The sequence below is a fragment of the Mauremys reevesii genome, linkage group 12 (assembly GCF_016161935.1).
Source record: "Mauremys reevesii isolate NIE-2019 linkage group 12, ASM1616193v1, whole genome shotgun sequence".
Lineage (NCBI taxonomy): Eukaryota > Metazoa > Chordata > Testudines > Geoemydidae > Mauremys > Mauremys reevesii.
The window spans coordinates 51795009-51814406 of record NC_052634.1 but is presented as its reverse complement, the minus strand read 5'-3'; the positions used below and the strand labels follow the sequence as shown (position 1 = coordinate 51814406).

The 19398-nt window shown below is 52.6% G+C and overlaps 1 non-coding gene across 1 annotated transcript; it reads right to left on the bottom strand.

The window, feature by feature from the left end:
• Window positions 1–16111: 16111 nt before the first annotated feature.
• Window positions 16112–16193, bottom strand: TRNAS-AGA. Its single transcript has one exon. It is a non-coding gene; the product is annotated as a tRNA-Ser (tRNA).
• Between the last annotated feature and the right edge of the window lie 3205 nt (window positions 16194–19398).

The following is a 19398-nucleotide window of genomic DNA, read 5'->3' as shown; positions in this document are numbered from 1 at the left end:
AGGAGCCCCTGAAACCAGCTCGCAGCCCCCCAGAGGTCCAGGGACCCCTGCTTGAGAACCACGGCCTTAGGGGATATGCCCCTCCCCCATACCCAGCTCCAGGGCTGGCCTTAGAGAAAATGGCGCCCTGGGTGAACTTGTATTTTGGTGCCCCCCATCACCCCTGGCCCTCACGGGCTCCCCACCATCACGTCCAGGCCCCGGTGCCTCCCTCTAGTGCTTAAATTGTATTGAAAGAGGTGCCAGAGCTCAGCCATGGCACAAATTCAGCACTGGCAGGGCGGCCTGATAGCAGCGGGTGCTGGCCGAGCGCCCAGCTCTGAAGGCCGTGCCACCGCCAGCAGCAGCAGCGCAGAAGTGAGGGTGGCCTGGTGTGTGGTGTATTGTGCAGCCTTTTATTTAAAGTGCAGTTTGTAATGTGGCATTACACCGCCGCGGGGTCGGCTCTGGTGGCGACAGTTTCAAGCTTAACAGAGTGAAAGTCGCCTCTGCTACTTGCTTCAAATGTACAGTCTCTAGGAACACACACAGACCAAGGGTAGTGACCACACAGACATTCACAGGTACAAGGTCTAGTCGGTTTTACAAGTTTTATTGAAGTTACAGTTAAGGTTATGAATACCCAAGGCATATAGACATTCTATAAAGATCTGAGCAAAAGTTACAACTCTAGTTCTACTCACATCCTGTTCAATAGGGTCTGAGGTATCTCTCATGGATTGATCATCAGTAGAGGGATGGTTCCTGCTGGAATTTCCCACAGAGAGCTCAATTTTCCTGCTCTGGGCACCCCCTTTTTATAATGAGATTCTGATTATACCTCATTAGCATTGACACACAACCTGTATCCTGTGGTTAAGGCACATTTGGAAACAGAGGTGCCTTTACAAAAAAAAAAATATTTAAAATTAATCTTCCTGCTAATTGTTCACCCTGTTACCACTTGGTACCTCTTTTCCCATCATCTTAATACAGCCACATATTAAATTTAAAAGTAAATTTAGAACAATCAGGAGACAATACAGCAAGATATTCCCTATCCCAAGCCTTGAGGTATCAGTTCTGGAGCTTTAATGCAGGTATCAGAAACACAAGGTTGATGCTTTTTACCGCATCTTTAGTAGAGATAAATAAAAATAAATAAAATCTGCTTACTTTCTCTAACAGACACGCTCCATGTTACTGCCATTATCTCCTCTATTTTAGTCAATTGTTTTTCATTCCACTGAAAACATATTAAACTTTTTTTTCTCTTTTTTACGAATGGGAATTTATTTCTCTAGTTATTTTGGCATTTGTGTTAACTGGTCACTATCATGTAGGTGACTCACTAACATTTCACTCCATCATTGCTATTAGTATCATACTTGGAACTGTATTTATTTTCATAGACATTTTAAGTTACTTTACAGACAGATTTAAAAATACAATCTGAAGATAAGTGATCTTCATCTGCACAGTGTCTAAAGTTTTGAGTTTAGCTAATTTTTTTTTAAATGAGCCCTGCTAAGGTAAGTACATGCAAAATGTAGAGTCTGTTATTTGACTGTACCATTTTAAATAATGAATGACAAAGCACAATACGATAATAACAGTAATAATGATAATTACTCCAGCCAGGACAGGTGAGGCATTTTAGAACTCATTACTCAAAGAATTGAATTTAAGCATAAGACAGAAATAAAATTTTGAAATGCACAGACCAGTTAGAAAGCTAAAATACCAGCACTGTCATCCTGACCGAATGTGAAAGAATAAAATTACAGAGACTATGTGCACTTTGCGCATTTTGACAGGAAGTAAAAAGAAGTAATAACAGTAATTGAAGTGTCTATTGTGGGGTGAGTGGGGGGGGGGGCGGGGGTGAGACACACCCGCTGTCACTTCCAGCCCAGCGGCACTCACTAGTCCGAAGGCTCCTTCACACAGCAGCAGGGGCCAGCAGCTCCCACTCCTGACCCAGAGGCAACAGCACAGAATCTTGTCCCCCCACCTGAGCTCAGCAGAGACTGGGCAGAGGCAGGAGGGTGGGGCCTCCCTGACATCAGCAAACACCCCCCCCCCCCTGCACAGCACACGGGAGGCTCCTGGGAGCCGCTTGGCCGGGGCAGCTTTCAGTGGGGAGGGGCAGGGCTGCAGGAACAGGTGCAGGGGCAGACAGCTGAAGAGAAGTGGGGGGAGGAGAGACAGGACACTCCTCAGCAAGGCCCCCCTGGACCGTCATGTCGTCTGCCCCCCACTAAGTCTGGTCCTGTCCTGCTCTTCACAATGAGAACAGCGCTGGGCTCCCTGCCAGCGAGCTCTCCCTGCGCCCTGCTAGGGGCTCCATCCCCTGTGTCCGTCTGTGGCTAGTTGTGGGGGGATGGATCTGCTGAGAGAGACAAGGGGCTCTCGCTTCGTCCCCTCACCCTGGTGTTTCCTGGCTGCTCTGAGCAGGGTGGGGGTGGGACTCCTGACCGTGAGCCACCCAGAGCTTCCCGTTGATTGGCTCCTCTCCCCTGTGTGTGGTGGGGTTGTGACGGGGGCAGCAGGTACTGAGTGTGGGACTCTCACTCTTTCAGGGGCCGGTGACCTTCGAGGAGGTGGCTGTGTATTTCACCAGGAGAGAGGGGGCTCTGCTGGACCCCGCTCAGAGAGCCCTGCACAGGGATGTCATGCAGGAGAACTATGAGACGGTGACCTCGCTGGGTGAGGAGTCCTGTCCCCTGGGTTATTAGAAGCTGTGGGGGCTCTAAAAAACCCGAGTAGTAATAACTTTATACCTTTAATTGTCATACAAGTTTTGACAAGTTCCCTTGCCCCCCTTTTTTTGCCTTATCTCCCACCCACTAGAATAATTTTTGGACATGTGCCTTTTTGGTGCCAACAGTCATTTGAAAATTGCATTTAATGTATCCTTATAGGATACCTTAATAACTACATTAATCACTGTAGCTTTCATGCCGTTACCTCATTTTAGGAGGAAAATATGCCACCTGTAGAATTCTAAATTGAGTTAATAGGTGTATGACTCATGCCTGGCTTGTGTGACAGTCAGGTGAGCTCCTCTTTTGATAGGAGAGTGTATAATGTTGCCATTCAGGACCCCACAGGTGAAGGGAGAACAGAGCCGTGGGAGGGGAGGAGAAGGGGGGAGTAGATAATTCTGGGGTGCCAGGACATGGGGCGGGTGTGTGCAGGGTTAGAGCTAAGAAGCAGCAGAGAGGGAGGAGGTTGTGAGAGAGGAGGAGGGAACACAAGAAGTTCCCAAGGTGCCGGGAGGTGGTGCCGGCTGAGAGTAATGGGAAGAAAGGGAGGGGAGTGTGGGGGAAGGGCACCCGGGAAGTGGGCTGGGTGGGTCAGTGGGAGGGAGGAGAGGTTTGGGGATCCAGAGCTCTGGGGGATCCCAGACCTTTAACCCCAAATCCCTACCCAAGCCTTGTTGCTTTAGAGCCTCCACTCCAGTTTTCTTTCTGTTCAGTTTCACTTCATTATACATCCCCCCACAATATTATTATTATTATAACTCTTGACCTCCCTCTCCCACTCATTACCCCCCTCCCCATATGACCTCCCCATCTCAATGCACAGTGACCCCGGCCTCCAACCCTGAGTCCTTGCTGCATCCTCCCTCCCACACCAGGGCCACATCCCAGGCACCAATGGGCGCTTGGCTGATGATGTCACAGGGCGGTGGTGTAGCCTGGACAGTTTCTACACTTATAAGATTACAGGTTGGGGCACAACTTGCCCTTGTACAGGGCTACTCAGAGTTAATTGAGAAGATGGAATTTGGTGAAACACAGAAACGTGATTTAATCCAGACAGTTATAACTGAACTCATAGGCCAGGCTCAATACACGTAACGATTAAACTAAGGTAAGTACAGTAAAGAGGGTTTTGCACTGTGCATACTTACAAGATACGGACACCATTGGAAAGAAAGATCGACGGGCAAAGGAGCCCATCAGAAGGGAGCCCTGCTTCAGTTTACACTGTCTCAGGGACCCGACAAAATGAAAACCTGGTAACTAGGAGAGGTATTTTATCCACTTCCTTATGGTAATAGGATGGCTATATACCATATCTGCTCCTTTTCTCTGATTACAAGAATGTCAATAGCTGCCCCAACCCATACGTGGCCTTTGGGAAGTCCATAAGCATCAAGCATTAATACTCATGATTTACATCACTTATTAATTAATAATTCCAATCTATGAATGTGCTGCAACCTAATTGCTAAAGCCCACCCCAAACTTCCTTCTTTTCAGAAGAATTAGGGGCTGTTGCTCCTGGATTTTAGTGTTTAATTCCCCAGCCTTCTCCACACACTGGGGAGTTTAATTCTCCCTCCCATTACACCTGAGTCACTAGATTTCCTAATTCCCCAAAATGTGCTTTTGTGATGCCACAGTTCTAGAGTAGCGAAGCCTTTGACCTGCCTCCATGTGGTGCTCAAGCAATGGCCTCTCGGGTATCAGGCCTCTAGCCAGCCCCTCTCTATGGGTGGGGACCCACATGCCTCTCCTGTTTGACCAGGCTGTGAGGATTGCAGCTTGTCCTCCACTGTGTTCACTGGACTGACCTCCAGTTCCTGTGCTTTGCTTTCTCTCCAAGGGCTGTGAGCAGTGTGTGTGTGTGTGTGTGTGTGTGTGTGTGTGTGTGTGTGAGAGAGAGAGAGGCAGGAATTTTGGTGATGCCAATACACACCTCAGTTTCCCTCTGTGGTTGGTATTGCTATGATTATAAAGAGCAGGAGACATGAGGTGTTTTGTCACGGAGCTGTCATGGGGTGATATGAATGGGTCATTAAGGACTGGCTGGGACCAACCTACATCAGTGGAATACCCGACAGAGACAAGGGAATAATTGTCACCTGTCCATGGGAGGATCTCAGCTTGGCTGAGTGAAGCATACATGGACTCATGATGTTTTTGGGAGCAGGAAGAACTGGGTTTGCAGATGCAGGGAGCTCTACCGGAGCGAAGACAAATGGACAGGCTCAGTGAAAGGAAACCAAACTGTTTTCTACAGCAGCCTGGCTCAAGGGCATTGCCCAGTATGGACTATATCGTCGTCTTTGCTTCTCTGTGCTAATCTAAAGACGTTCAGTGCTGTATTTCAGTTGACTAATGAACCCTGCTATGATTTAAAAGTCTGCCCAGTGTCACAGCACAAACTTGCTCTGTGCATTGACTGAGGAACAGTCTCTGAACAGGAGTGTAGTTCGGCTGGACCTGCTGGCAGAGCTACAGGTTGAAGTAGGAGTGTTGAAGCCAGAGGCTCAGTCTCAGGTGCTGAAGCTACATGGCCTGTCCTTGTGGACGAGTGGGAGCCCTTGGTGGTCTAGTGCACTCAAGGGGCACCTCCCAAGCACAGTTTAAAAGCCAGGGCATTGCACAGATCCTGTGGATCCATGACAGTGGCATTGTGCCTTATGGGGAAAAGATATAAAGCAAGAAAAGCATCAAAATGTTTATTTACCATCAGTCCTCTTGGGAATCCCCGATCATTCCAAAGTGTATTAAAAACCTTCTTTAAAAGCTTACGTCTGGGTTATCAGGTCATGTCAGTTTGTAGCCCAAAAAGGCCCTTCTCAGTCAGCTCAAACTCAACTGTTTCTCCCCAAAAAGTCTGTCATATTCAGTCTCCCGAAAGAGGTAAAATCAGTCCCTGCCCCTTTCTGTGCGGGGCAAAGCTTCAGAAGATGGAGTTCTGCATAACCAGCCTTGAGATCCAGCCTTAGTGACACCAGATTGCACAGGAAACCCATCTCCCCATCCCTCAGCCTCCCCGGTGTCATCTGGCCCATCTCAGCACCACAGTCTGTGAAGTATTCGTGGTTTCAAGGGCTGGCTCAAAGATACAGATAACAGTCATAAGTAGGGCCAGTGTTTGCTGGCAGCGAAAACAGAGTAATTGACAAGCATGAGCAATATATAATCCTTTACAGCCGGAAAGTGCATTGTGGGCAGGGGACAGGAGCCAGCTGTGTGGGGAAGGTGGGACCCAGACACTGGGCATTGAGAGCCTACAGCCGGCTGTGTGCTGGGGAGACTGGGCATGAATCAGCTGTGTGCAGGGGAGATGAGCAGGGGAGAGGTGCTGTGGACGCAGCCAAGAGCACCGTCTGCGCTGCAGCACGATGAGGGTGCCCAGCGTCCCACTGCCAAGTGCCCCATCTCCCAAGGGGAAGCTCCAGTGTTTTTTCTGAGCCCAGACTTGTATGAGGAGGGAAGAAATTGGCAGCAAGTCTCAAAAGCAGCCAGCCCCCAGCCTCTGCCCCGTGCCCTGGGGAGGAGTCAGGGGTCTCCAGGCAGAAATGTGGGGTTTGTGACCCTGCATCCCCAACCACCTTCTGTTCAGCTATTCTGGATACGAAGGGTGATTCCAGAAATGAAGAGTAGTTTCAGGGGGAAATGCAGTAATAGCAGCAATTTCCGGAAAACACTGGCCCTAGTCATAACATTAAATACAATAGTCTCAAGTTCTATACCTGTGTTCATCAGATCTGCCCCTCTGCCTTCACATAGTTCACCCTGCTGGCGGGTTCCACCTCTTCCCTCATCTGTGTCTGTCTTGTCTAGTTAGACTGTAAATTCTTCAGGGCCTGGGCCATCTTCTATTCTGGGTTTGTGCTGTGCCCAGCACAACAGGGGCCCACGGTTCATTGGCTCTTAGGCACTAAGGTCATGAATATGAGTTATAATAATAACTCTTCTGCCACTTTGAGCCAAGGAAGCCGGCCTTGGGGTGTTACGTCTTAAAAATGAGCTGGGGTTAAAACCATGGAATATTCCTTGTGACAAGTATCCCACAAATTCCATGGACCTTCCTTGTTTTCTTTCCCTTCCCAGGGTTTCCAGTTTCCAAACCTGATGTGATCTCGCAGCTGGAATGAGGGGAACAGCCGTGGGTCTCAGACCTCTATGGCTCTGAAAAAAAGTGCTCCCGAGAGCTGTGTGCACAGGTGAGGAATTGGGTGAACCATCTCAACAACTGTCTGTGAATACAGGAAACATTTGGGATGCCCTACAAAGACTCTCCAAGTTGTAAGTGCTCCAAGTTCAGAACTGTTCCCTGCAGATGTGACCTCCAGACTCACAGCTCTACTGGTGCCCATCACTCCCAACCTGTAGCCTCCTGGGTTCCCCCCAGCTCTAGTGGTGCCCCTCACTCCCGACCCGCAGCCCCTGCTATCCCAGTCCTGACCTCCAGACTCACAGCTCTGCTGGTGCCCCTCACTCCTGACCCGCAGCCCCCTAGGCTCCCCGCTGAGCTCCCCAGTCACTGCAATGCCGGTGCCCCTCACTCCTGACCCGCAGCCCCCTGCGCTCCCTCCAATTCTGACAGTGCCCCTCACTCCTGATCCACAGCCCCCTGGGCTCCCTTCAGCTCTGCTGGTGTTCCTCACTCCCGACCCGCAGCCCCTGCCATCCCAGTCCTGAACTCCAGACTCACAGCTCTGCTGGTGCCCCTCACTCCCGACCCGCAGCCCCTGCTATCCCAGTGCTGATCTCCAGACTCACAGCTCTGCTGGTGCCCATCACTCCTGACCCGCAGCCCCCTGCACTCCCTCCAGCTCTGCTGGTGCCCCTCACTCCTGACCCGCAGCCCCTGCCATCCCAGTCCTGACCTCCAGACTCACAGCTCTGGTGGTGCCCCTCACTCCCGACCTGCAGCCCCCTGGGTTCCCCCCAGCTCTAGTGGTGCCCCTCACTCCTGACCCGCAGCCCCTGCTATCCCAGTCCTTACCTCCAGACTCACAGCTCTCCTGGTGCCCCTCACTCCCGACCCGCAGCCCCCTGCTCTCCCTCCAGCTCTGGTGGTGCCCCTCACTCCCGACCCGCAGCCCCCTGCACTCCCTCCAGCTCTGCTGGTGCCCCTCACTCCCGACCTGCAGCCCCTGCTATCCCAGTCCTGAACTCCAGACTCACAGCTCTGCTGGTGCCCCTCACTCCCGACCCGCAGCCCCCTGCGCTCCCTCCAGCTCTGGTGGTGCCCCTCACTCCCGACCCGCAGCCCCCTGCGCTCCCTCCAGCTCTCCTGGTGCCCCTCACTCCCGACCGGCCGCCCCCTGGACTCCCTGCTGAGTTCCTCAGTCACTGTGCTGCCGGTGCCCCACACTCCCGCTCTGCAGCCCCTGCTATCCCAGTCCTGACCTCCAGACTCAAAGCTCTGCTGGTGCCCCTCACTCCCGACCTGCAGCCCCCTGGGTTCCCCCCAGCTCTAGTGGTGCCCCTCACTCCTGACCCGCAGCCCCTGCTATCCCAGTCCTGACCTCCAGACTCACAGCTCTGCTGGTGCCCCTCACTCCCGACCTGCAGCCCCTGCCATTCCAGTCCTGACCTCCAGACTCACAGCTCTGCTGGTGCCCCTCACTCCCGACCTGCAGCTCCCTGGGTTCCCCCCAGCTCTAGTGGTGCCCCTCACTCCTGACCCGCAGCCCCTGCTATCCCAGTCCTGACCTCCAGACTCACAGCTCTCCTAGTGCCCCTCACTCCCGACCCGCAGCCCCCTGCGCTCCCTCCAGCTCTGCTGGTGCCCCTCACTCCCTACCTGCAGCCCCTGCTATCCCAGTCCTGATCTCCAGACTCACAGCTCTGCTGGTGCCCATCACTCCCGACCCGCAGCCCCCTGCGCTCCCTCCAGCTCTGCTGGTGCCCCTCACTCCTGACCTGCAGCCCCTGCCATCCCAGTCCTGACCTCCAGACTCACAGCTCTCCTGGTGCCCCTCACTCCCGACCCGCAGCCCCCTGCGCTCCCTCCAGCTCTGCTGGTGCCCCTCACTCCCGACCCGCAGCCCCTGCTATCCCAGTCCTGACCTCCAGACTCACAGCTCTGCTGGTGCCCCTCACTCCTGACCCGCAGCCCCCTAGGCTCCCCGCTGAGCTCCCCAGTCACTGCGATGCCAGTGCCCCTTACTCCTGATCCGCAGCCCCCTGGGCTCCCTTCAGCTCTGCTGGTGTTCCTCACTCCCGACCCGCAGCCCCTGCCATCCCAGTCCTGACCTCCAGACTCACAGCTCTGCTGGTGCCCCTCACTCCCGACCTGCAGCCCCTGCCATCCCAGTCCTGAACTCCAGACTCACAGCTCTGCTGGTGCCCCTCACTCCCGGCCCGCAGCCCCTGCTATCCCAGTGCTGATCTCCAGATTCACAGCTCTGCTGGTGCCCATCACTCCTGACCCGCAGCCCCCTGCACTCCCTCCAGCTCTGCTGGTGCCCCTCACTCCCGACCTGCAGCTCCCTGTGTTCCCCCCAGCTCTAGTGGTGCCCCTCACTCCTGACCCGCAGCCCCTGCTATCCCAGTCCTGACCTCCAGACTCACAGCTCTCCTGGTGCCCCTCACTCCTGACCCGCAGCCCCCTGCGCTCCCTCCAGTTCTGACAGTGCCCCTCACTCCTGATCCGCAGCCCCCTGGGCTCCCTTCAGCTCTGCTGGTGTTCCTCACTCCCGACCCGCAGCCCCTGCCATCCCAGTCCTGACCTCCAGACTCACAGCTCTGCTGGTGCCCCTCAATCCCGACCCGCAGCCCCCTGCGCTCCTCCAGCTCTGCTGGTGCACCTCACTCCCGACCCACAGCCCCCTGGACTCCCTGCTGAGTTCCTCAGTCACTGTGCTGCCGGTGCCCCTCACTGCCGATCTGCAGCCCCTGCTATCCCAGTCCTGACCTCCAGACTCAAAGCTCTGCTGGTGCCCCTCACTCCCGACCTGCAGCCCCCTGGGTTCCCCCCAGCTCTAGTGGTGCCCCTCACTCCTGACCCGCAGCCCCTGCTATCCCAGTCCTGACCTCCAGACTCACAGCTCTGCTGGTGCCCATCACTCCCGACCTGCAGCCCCTGCCATTCCAGTCCTGACCTCCAGACTCACAGCTCTGCTGGTGCCCCTCACTCCCGACCTGCAGCTCCCTGTGTTCCCCCCAGCTCTAGTGGTGCCCCTCACTCCTGACCCGCAGCCCCTGCTATCCCAGTCCTGACCTCCAGACTCACAGCTCTCCTGGTGCCCCTCACTCCCGACCCGCAGCCCCCTGCGCTCCCTCCAGCTCTGCTGGTGCCCCTCACTCCTGACCTGCAGCCCCTGCCATCCCAGTCCTGACCTCCAGACTCACAGCTCTGCTGGTGCCCCTCACTCTAGTCACACTTTCTACACATCTAACATTAGTATATAATGTAATACAGATCTATCCCAACACCTGCGGGACATCCTCTGGTAAGGCGGATTCGGCGGCATGCCTGCGGGAGGTCCTCTGGTAACGCGGATTCAGCAGCATGCCTGCGGGAGGTCTGCCGGTCCCGTGCCTTTGGCGTAACCACCACCGAATTGCTGCTGAAGCCGCATGACTGGCAGAGCTCCCGCAGGCATGCCACCTAATCCGCATCACCAGGGGACCTCCTGCAGGCAGCCTGACTGCCACCCTCACTGCGATCGGCAGGCTGCCCTCCGCAGCTTGCTGCGCTGGTGCCTGGAGCCACCCCTGTCCCTGACCCAGGGCAGAGGATATTGGAAGCTGAATATCCAGAGCTTGCAAGATAAAGGAGCAGGGGGGCGAAGCCTGGTGGTGTTGGCAGAACGGGAAAACATCAGAGGGTTCTATGGCAACCAGGGGGATTGGTGGGAGTCGGTGAGGGAGGAGTTGGCGGCTTTGTTCCGGGGGCTGGGGAAACACCACAACATTAAAGAAACCAACGGTGCCATGTCCTGCAGCGTCGCCTGTGGGATTTCCACAAGAGCATCCAGGCAGGGGAGCCAGTCAGCATGTGACTGTACGACCGGATCAAGCGCCAGCTGCCCGAGTTCCAGGAGATGAGGCTGCAGCTGGCCGATATGAGCGGGAGCACCGAGTGAAGGGGTTTGAATCATAACTCCAAAGTGGGAGAACAACTCCCCCCACTTGTGCTCAGTCTCCTCTAGGGGGCTGGGCTGGGATCTCTAAGGAAGGAAGCACAGGAAAAAACAGTCTCCCCTATGGAACCCAGGAGTCCTGGCTCCCAGTCCCCCTGCTCTAGACCCCTTCGACCCCCAGAGCCAGGGATAGAACCCAGGGGTCCGGGTGCCCATCCCCCCCCCTGCTCTGACCACTCAACCCCACTCCCCTCCCAGGGTGGTGCAGGGGTCACTGGGTCTGTGTCCCAGCTCTGCTAAGAGCCTTGACTGATTTTCCCAAAGTGCTTCCTTCTGAATCCAGCACATCTGCCCCGCCCGGTCACTGCCCACCCCCGTGTGGGGGCACCAGCACTGTGCCGAGTCGTGATGGGAAATTGTCCAAGCTGGCCCAGGAGAGACGTGTGTGTCCCTGCTGCCCCCTGCTGGTGGGGCTGAGCCCCACTCTGTGTGTGAGTGTGTGGTGGTTTTGCAGGATTTTGTATCCTGCAGCAAGTGACACACACACATATTGACGCACAAGGGACTCACACAATCCCAAGAACACTTACACACAACACACCCAGAGGGGCATGCTAGCTCCACCCCCAAAGAGAGAAACAATCACACTCCCCAGCCACACTCACAATCACACACCAGAATATTCGCAATTGTGCGCAGAGACACAACCGCACACAGTTCACTCCCACTGCTCCCAACACAAAGACCTCCTGCCCCACACAGCGTGTGCCGAGGCCTGTGGAACTCACTGCCACTGGACAGCTACCAATGAGAATGGACCTTTCCAGGATACCAATAGACATGGCCATGGCGACAGAGGGGGCTGGGCTCCCAGGGTCTGACCCGAGCTGAGACTGGTTCTGACCTAGAGGGGGGTCTATCCAGCAGGGGCCACGTGACCACACACAAACCCACCAGAAGCGCCTTTCTTAGAGGGTCTCCCAGGCCATCCCCCACCCTGCCCCGGGGTGAGTAACAAAGGGGCAGTACGGGACTCTGGGCCGTGTCACAACCCGGCCCCAGCCCCTCGCTCCCACACGCTGGTGAGTTGGGTAACTGCCGAGGGATTGCACAAGAGAGAGTCAGAGCCAGGGAGAGAACCCAGGAAATTCAAGATCTGATGGTTAATTTCAAAATCAAGAAAAGGGAAGGAGAAAACTCGAAAGAGGTTCCTCCTGGCGCTCATGTCCATGAACCCGAATACTCTCTCAAGCCTGGTCTACACTAGGCGTTTAAACCGGTTTTAGGAGTGTAAAACCGATTTAACACCACACCCGTCCACACTAAGAGGCCCTTTATATCGGTATAAAGGGCTCTTTAAACCGGTTTCTGTACTCCTCCCTAACAAGAGGAGTAGCGCTAATATCGGTATTACCATATCGGATTGGGGTTAGTGTGGCCGCAGATCGACGGTATTGGCCTCCGGGCGGTATCCCACAGTGCACCACTGACCGCTCTGGACAGCAATCTGAACTCGGATGCAGTGGCCAGGTAGACAGGAAAAGCCCCGTGAACTTTTGAATATTTCCTGTTTGCCCAGCATGGAGCTCCGATCAGCACAGGTGGTGATGCAGTTAAAAATCAAAATAAAGAAAGAGCTCCAGCATGGACGATGCGGACGTGATCGCTGTAAGGGCAGGCAAATCTGTTCTATCAGCGCTCCGTTACAGAAGACGAAATTCAAAATCATTTTTTAAATATCTCCAGACAGACGCCATAGCAGGGGCTCAGCGCACTGCTGCGTGGCAAGCGTAACGGAAAGCCAAAGAATCAAATGGAGGCTCATGGACTGGAGGACTCAAGCTATCCCACAGTTCCTGCAGTCTCTGAAAAGCATTTGCATTCTTGGCTGAGCTCCAAATGCTTCTAGGGTCAAACACCGTGTCCGCGGTGGGTCAGGGCATAGCTAGGCAATTTACGCACCCACTCACCCACCCCCAGAAGTGAAAGGGAAAACAATCCTCTCTTGACTCTTTTACATGTCACCCTATCTTTACTGAATGCTGCAGATAGACGCGATGGTGCAGCACTCAACACCAACATCCTTGCTCCCCCCCCCGCCATGGGTGGCTGATGGTACAATAAGACTGATACCCATCGTCATCATCAGCCTATTGGCACATGGGGCAGTGCAAAAGGACTGGTAACCATGCTGACTAGCATCCGTCAGGTCAATCAAGGGCACCTGGCCCTAATTTTTCCTGGTAGATGGTACAATATGGCTGATAACCATCATCATCATAGCAACAGGGGGCTGAGCTTCATCAGCCCCCACCCTTCATGTGTAAAGAAAAGATTCAATTGCCCCTGGACTAGTAGCAGGATGCTGGGCTCCTCTCCTCCACAGTCCTTAATGTCCTATGTGGACTATCATAGCAACTGGAGGCTGCCTTCCACTCATTTCTCACTAACAAGTATTCCTGCATTCTTTATTACTTCATCACACAAGTGGGGGGACAATGCTATGGTAGCCCAGGAAGGCTGGGGAAGAATGGAATGAACAGGTGGGGTTGTTGCAGGAGCACCCCCTGTGAATAGCATACAGCTCATAATCTATGCAGGATCTGACACAGAGCAGCTGTGCTCTCTGGTTCTCTGATACAGTGGTTCTCTAGTACACTTGCCCATATTCTAGGCAGGACTGATTCTATTTTTTGATACCAAAAAGGAGGGATTGACTCAGGGAGTCATTCCCAATTTTGGCTTTTGCGCCCCTGGCTAAGAGCAGCAAAGGCACAAAATGAGTGCGAAACAGGCTCCATGATTGCCATGCTATGGCATCTGCCAGGGCAATCCAGGGAAAAAAGGCATGAAATGCTTGTCTGCCGTTGCTTTCCCAGCGGAAGGAGTGACTGACGACATTTACCCAGAACCACCCGCGACAGTGATTTTTGCCACATCAGGCACTGGGATCTCAACCCGGAAATTCAAAGGGGCGGGGTAGGCTGCGGGAACTATGGGATAGCTACGGAATAGCTACCCACAGTGCAATGCTCCAGAAATCGACGCTAGCCTCGGACCGTGGACGCACACTACCGATTTAATGTGTTTAGTGTGGCCGCGCACACTCGATTTTATACAATCTGTTTTGTTAAACCGGTTTATGTAAATTCGGAATAATCCCATAGTGTAGACGTACCCTCAGTCCTCAAAGAGAGACCTGGAGAAGGAGACTTGCTGAAGCAAAGCCACAGGGGTCTCTGAGGTGTCCCTGACCCCTCGCCCCTGTCCTGCCTGGCTGATGTCAGCATCTCTCTGTGAGGTCACCACCTCCCCGCTTTGACCAATAGTCTGAGGTCCTGCAAAGGCCTTTGTGATGTCACTGCCACACCCCTCCCTTGCTGGGCCAATGTCCTGCCCCTGGCCAGGCACTTTGGAGGTTTGAGCTACTCCCTCAAGAACAAATGGATATAAATTGGCAGTCGGGAAGTTTAGGCTTGAAATTAGACGAAGGTTTCTAACCATCAGGGGAGTGAAATTCTGGAACAGCCTACCAAGGGAAACAGTGGGGGCGAAGGACCTCTCTGGCTTTAAGATTAAGCTTGATAAGTTTATGGAGGGAATGGTTTGATAGGAGAACGTGATTTAGTCAATAGGTCAATAACGTGCAACCACTGGTAATTAGTACCGAGGGTCAATGCTGGGATATTGAAAGTCTTTTTCCTGAGTGTCTGGCTGGAGAGTCTTGCCCGCATGCTCGGGGTTCAGCTGATCGCCATATTTGGAGTCGGGAAGGAATTTTCCTCCAGGGTAGATTGGCAGAGACCCTGGAGGTTTTTCGCCTTCCTCCGCAGCATGGGGCAGGGGTCGCTTGCTGGAGGATTATCTGCTACTTGAAGTCTTTAAATCAGGATTTGGGGACTTCAACAGCTGAGTCAAGGGAGAGAATTATTTCAGGAGTGGGTAGGTCAGCTTTTGTGGCCTGCATCTTGCGGGAGGTCAGACTAGATGATCATAATGGTTCCTTCTGATCTTAAGTTCTATGATTCTATGATTCCCTGTGGATCACCCCATTCAAGGAGCGTTCGTTCTAGGCAGCAAGCCGGTAGTTTTGGATCATCTGCAAATTTTGTCAGCTCACTGTTTAGCAGGTTGTTTATGAATATGTTGACTAGTACTGGAAACTAGTTACCTGTTTCCATCCTGAAAACTGACCATTTATTCCTACCCTTTGTTTCTTGTCTTTTAACCGGTTATTGATCCATGTGAGGACCGTCCGGAGGTGAATATAAGCCGGTATGTTCCGGTATGGGGTACCGGCAAAAGTCGGTATGCTGTGCCAGCCCGGCCCGGCTTCCCCAGGCTGGTGATTTAAAGGGCCCAGGGCTCCCTGTAGCGGCCGGAGCCCCTGGCCCTTTAAATCACCTCCCGAGCCCCCCTGCCGGAGCCCCAGGGAGCAAATCACTGCCGTGGATGCTGCTCTCTCCCGCTCTGCCAACACAGAGCAAGGGTGGCAGAAGCTTCCTTACAGTGGGGGGGGGCACCGTTGTCCGAACTGGGGCACCCCCATGACCCCCCTTCCCTCAGGACCCCCGCGCACACCACCTCTCCCCCCGAGGCCACACCCACAGACGCCTCTTCCCCAAGACTGCACCCTCCCCCCCCCTCATTTGTCCTAACAGCCAGTAAAGAGTGGTGGGGCCATGGCCCTCTAAACCCCTTGTTCCAGCACCGCTGACACAGAGCTAAGCAGGCAGCAGTGTGCGTGTGTGACAGAGAGTGCTGTGCTGTGCTGAGCCAGGGAGAGAAGGGGGCTGATGTCGGGGCTGTCCCCTGCCTCAGGACTGGTCGCTTCCAGCAGCTGTCTGAACTTAGAGACAGTGTGCGACACACTCACTCTTCCGCAACACACACACTGTCTTCCCCCCCACACACACACATGCTCTCTACTCTATCACACACATTGCAGTTGGAAAGCAGCTGGCAATCTAGTAGGATGCCCATGGAACAATGGGATAGAAACTTGCATCATGTGATGCTGTACCAGCCCGTGAGGCATTGCAAACCCTTCCCAAAGCACCCTGCAGCCAGCTGCACAGTGGGATAGCTACCCACAGTGCACTGCTCTCTGTGGCAATCCAAGAGATGCTAGCATGGATGTGCTCTGGTGACACAGGGGCATAGGGTGGACATGCAACAGCTGTTCAATTAAAACACTTTAACTTAAGCCACATTATTCTTTCATGTAGACATAACTGAAGAGTGAGACAAGACCCAGCTCCATTGAAACTAAAGAACCACAACTTCCTGCGTAGTTGGCAGGATTTGAACCTGCGCAGGGAGACCCCAATGGATTTCTAGTCCATCGCCTTAACCACTCGGCCACAACTACTTGCTTGATATGTGGCTTTCACTGCACTCTAGTTCTGTTCTCACTGAGTGATCAATTCCAGTTGTTTCCTCAGACCAGCTTCCACAACACACACACTGCTGTGCCCTTGTGTAAGTGTGTCCATGGCTGAACTGCAAGAATTCCTGCTCCTTTCCCTTCTGGCTGGAGCACGAGGAGAATGTGTTTGTGGTTAATGATGTCGCTGTAGATTGTTGTCCATTTCCTGCCTCGATCATTCAGACAGTCCCTGTCCCGTCATATCCCCAGTACATCAGTGATTGTGATAGCAGGGGGCAGGTTTTCTCTGGGGCACTGAGCTTTGCCAGGGGGTTGATGGCTCCTTTCTTTCCTCACCCTGGAGTAAACTCGCTTTTTATTCCATCCTTGATGTTTCAAGGAATAACAACAGATGATCAAAAAAAGAGGTGGACAGGGTAGGTCTCAGGAGGGGCAGAGAGGTGTGGGCGATGGACAGGGGAGGGGGCAGAGAGGGGGGGCAGTAGGCAGACCTTGGGTTAGGGGGTGGAGAGGCGCGAGGAGGCCTTGCGGGAGGAGAGGAGCGAGTGATCAGCAGGCCTCAGCCAAAGAGCAGGGGTGGGAAGTGGCCAAATGGGAGTGAGGGTGGAGCACAGGGGGGGCCTCGGAGGGAGGAGAATGAGGGAAGGGGGTGGAGTGGGGGGACAGCACCACGGTCTGGGAAGGGGCCGCCCACAGGATTCAGGGGGCCTGGGGCAAAACAATTTCAGGGGCCCCTTCCATAAAAAAAAGTTGCAATACTATAGAATCCTGTATTCTCCTGGGGGCCCTGCAGGGCCTGGGGCAAATTGACCCCCCCCGCCCCTCTCTGGGCGGCCCTGCCCTCAGCCTCTCCTCGTAAGTCCCCTGCCCCCTAGACTCTCTCCAATTTGTTTCTGTAGTGTGTGTGTGTGTATGTGGGGAACTGGACACAATGCTCCAGATGTGGCCTCAGCAGTGCTGACTAGAGGGGAATAATCACTTCCCTCCATCTGCTGGCAACGCTCCTACTAATCCAGCCCAATATGACCAGTTACCCATATTGAATGCAGACACAGCAATAGTTAATACATTGATTCCTGTGCATTCAGGAGGTTATTTCCCACCTATTCATAAATAATGAAGCTGCTCTAAGCGGAGGGGAGAGAGATGTCCCGTCTGTGCAGTTAACCTATCTCCCCGAGAGGTGGTAGCTATGTCAGTGGGGGGAAGTTATGTTGGTGGGTGTGCAAGCTGTGGTGTCTACGTGTGTATATAAAGTTTAATCAAACCCCATTTTTTAAACCCCTGTGGTCTGGGAATAGGAAAGGAGCTCTCAGAGGCAGAGCCCATCCTTCAAAATCCTTAAGATCACGGACTTGCCTATGCAAATGTCCTGGAGGTATAGCTCAGTGGTAGAGTATTTGACTGCAAATCAAGTAGTCCTTGGTTCAAATTCAAGTGCCCCCTTACAAGCTTGTTTCTTCAATAAAAATAATTCCATTTCTAGTATGCTCAGGAGCTCTACTATATAGGGATTCCTGAAATGAATGGACACACTTACTGTTTTCCTGTGCAAATGCATAAACACCTAGCAAACGTCCCCCAGCAGAAATCACTTTCAATCCTCTAAGTGTCGTGGTTTGTTTTCATCAATGAAACAAAGACACATGAAGACACATTTGCAGGTCCTTGGCCTCCATGGGCTACAATGTGCAGAAGAAGAAGAACCACATCCACTTGGGAGGCATGGACTAGTCTGTATTACATTTGGTAAGTAAGTTGCCATTGGGACTGAAAACTCTACTGGAGGTGGACAGGAGCCTGTTACAAAAATAAAATAACCAAGATTTACCAAACTCCCTGTTACACATTCAATCCTCTGTGTGTGCACACGGCATCAATTGGGGCTCTAATAAATGGCAGCCTTCCTTTAACACAGATCGTTGTTCCTTGTAACTTTCAGATACATTCAAATGGCAGCTGTTTAGAGGTCATGTGCTGCTAGTTCAGAGCAGCAGCAGAGTCTCTGTACGTTACCAACCATAGAGCTGGGTGTGTCTGCATCCAAGTAACTGCAGAGTCAGTGTAGTCCCAGCCAGTTAATTGCACAGTCTCTCTTTCTGGTCTCATTGATCATTTGGGTAGAAACAGCAACGGTTTGGTGGGTTTTGGTTTTTTTCCCCTTCGTTTTCTCCCAAGGAATGTGTGATCTTGAGCATGTTAGTTTAAGTTCCCTGCGGGTCAGGAAAATTCCATCTCCTTGAAATAGCTGGGGAAGTGACCTGTTTGTATAACCTAGAATAAAGGAGCTTTTATAAAGCAGTTTCATCTTTAAATATGCTGGGATAAAAATAGTAAATAGTAAATTCCACAGCCAGACACCAGGCCAGGATCAATTGATGGGGCCAGGGTCAATTAATTACAGAAGAAACAAACTCTTGGGAAGTAGCTGTAATTTGTCCCCAAACCTTTCCTTGTTCTCATATGCTATCAGGGATTCTCTTCTAGAGGGCAGAGTTAAGGTTATCTAGGCATGTACCCTCACTCTGTATTCCCTGTTTTTCCAGTGTTTGAGTTTTACTGAACTCGATGTTCTGGAAGGTAAGAGATATTCACAGTCAAAGTTAACTCTGTGTTAACAAAGGTTTTGTTAGTGGCAAAAAATGTGACTAATCCCTCACTGCGGTAATTCCACTGACTTCAGTGTGCTCTTTCCCGATTTCTAGTTCCAAAAAAATAAGCAAATTAAAACAACCTTGAGACCTAAAATGCTGTGAGAAAATGGAAATTTTAGTAGCTCAAATAATTCAGTTTCTTCTGTGTCTTGTGTGTGTGTAAATGGCACAACACATTAATTTATAAGCACATCTTTCTTAACTTCTTTAAATATTCTGTAGTACATTGACTAGATCAGGTGGGTTGTTCAATGCAGTGAGGTTTTCATGCATTGCCCAATACATATTTTTCATATTATGTAAATGAACACAACTCATTGAACACAAAATTGTGTATTTCATGCTGTGAACTGTGTTGGTAGCTCAAATTAATAGGTTTATTTTCTCTCTCTCTCTCTCTCTCTCTCTCTCTCTCTCTCTCTCTCTCTCTGTGAGGCACAACAAAATAATTTAGTGATCAGCTGTGCCGCCAAGCCAGGCAGCGGCACAGCTGATCGCAGCGGCCCAGGAGCCGGCCAACAGGGCGGCTAACA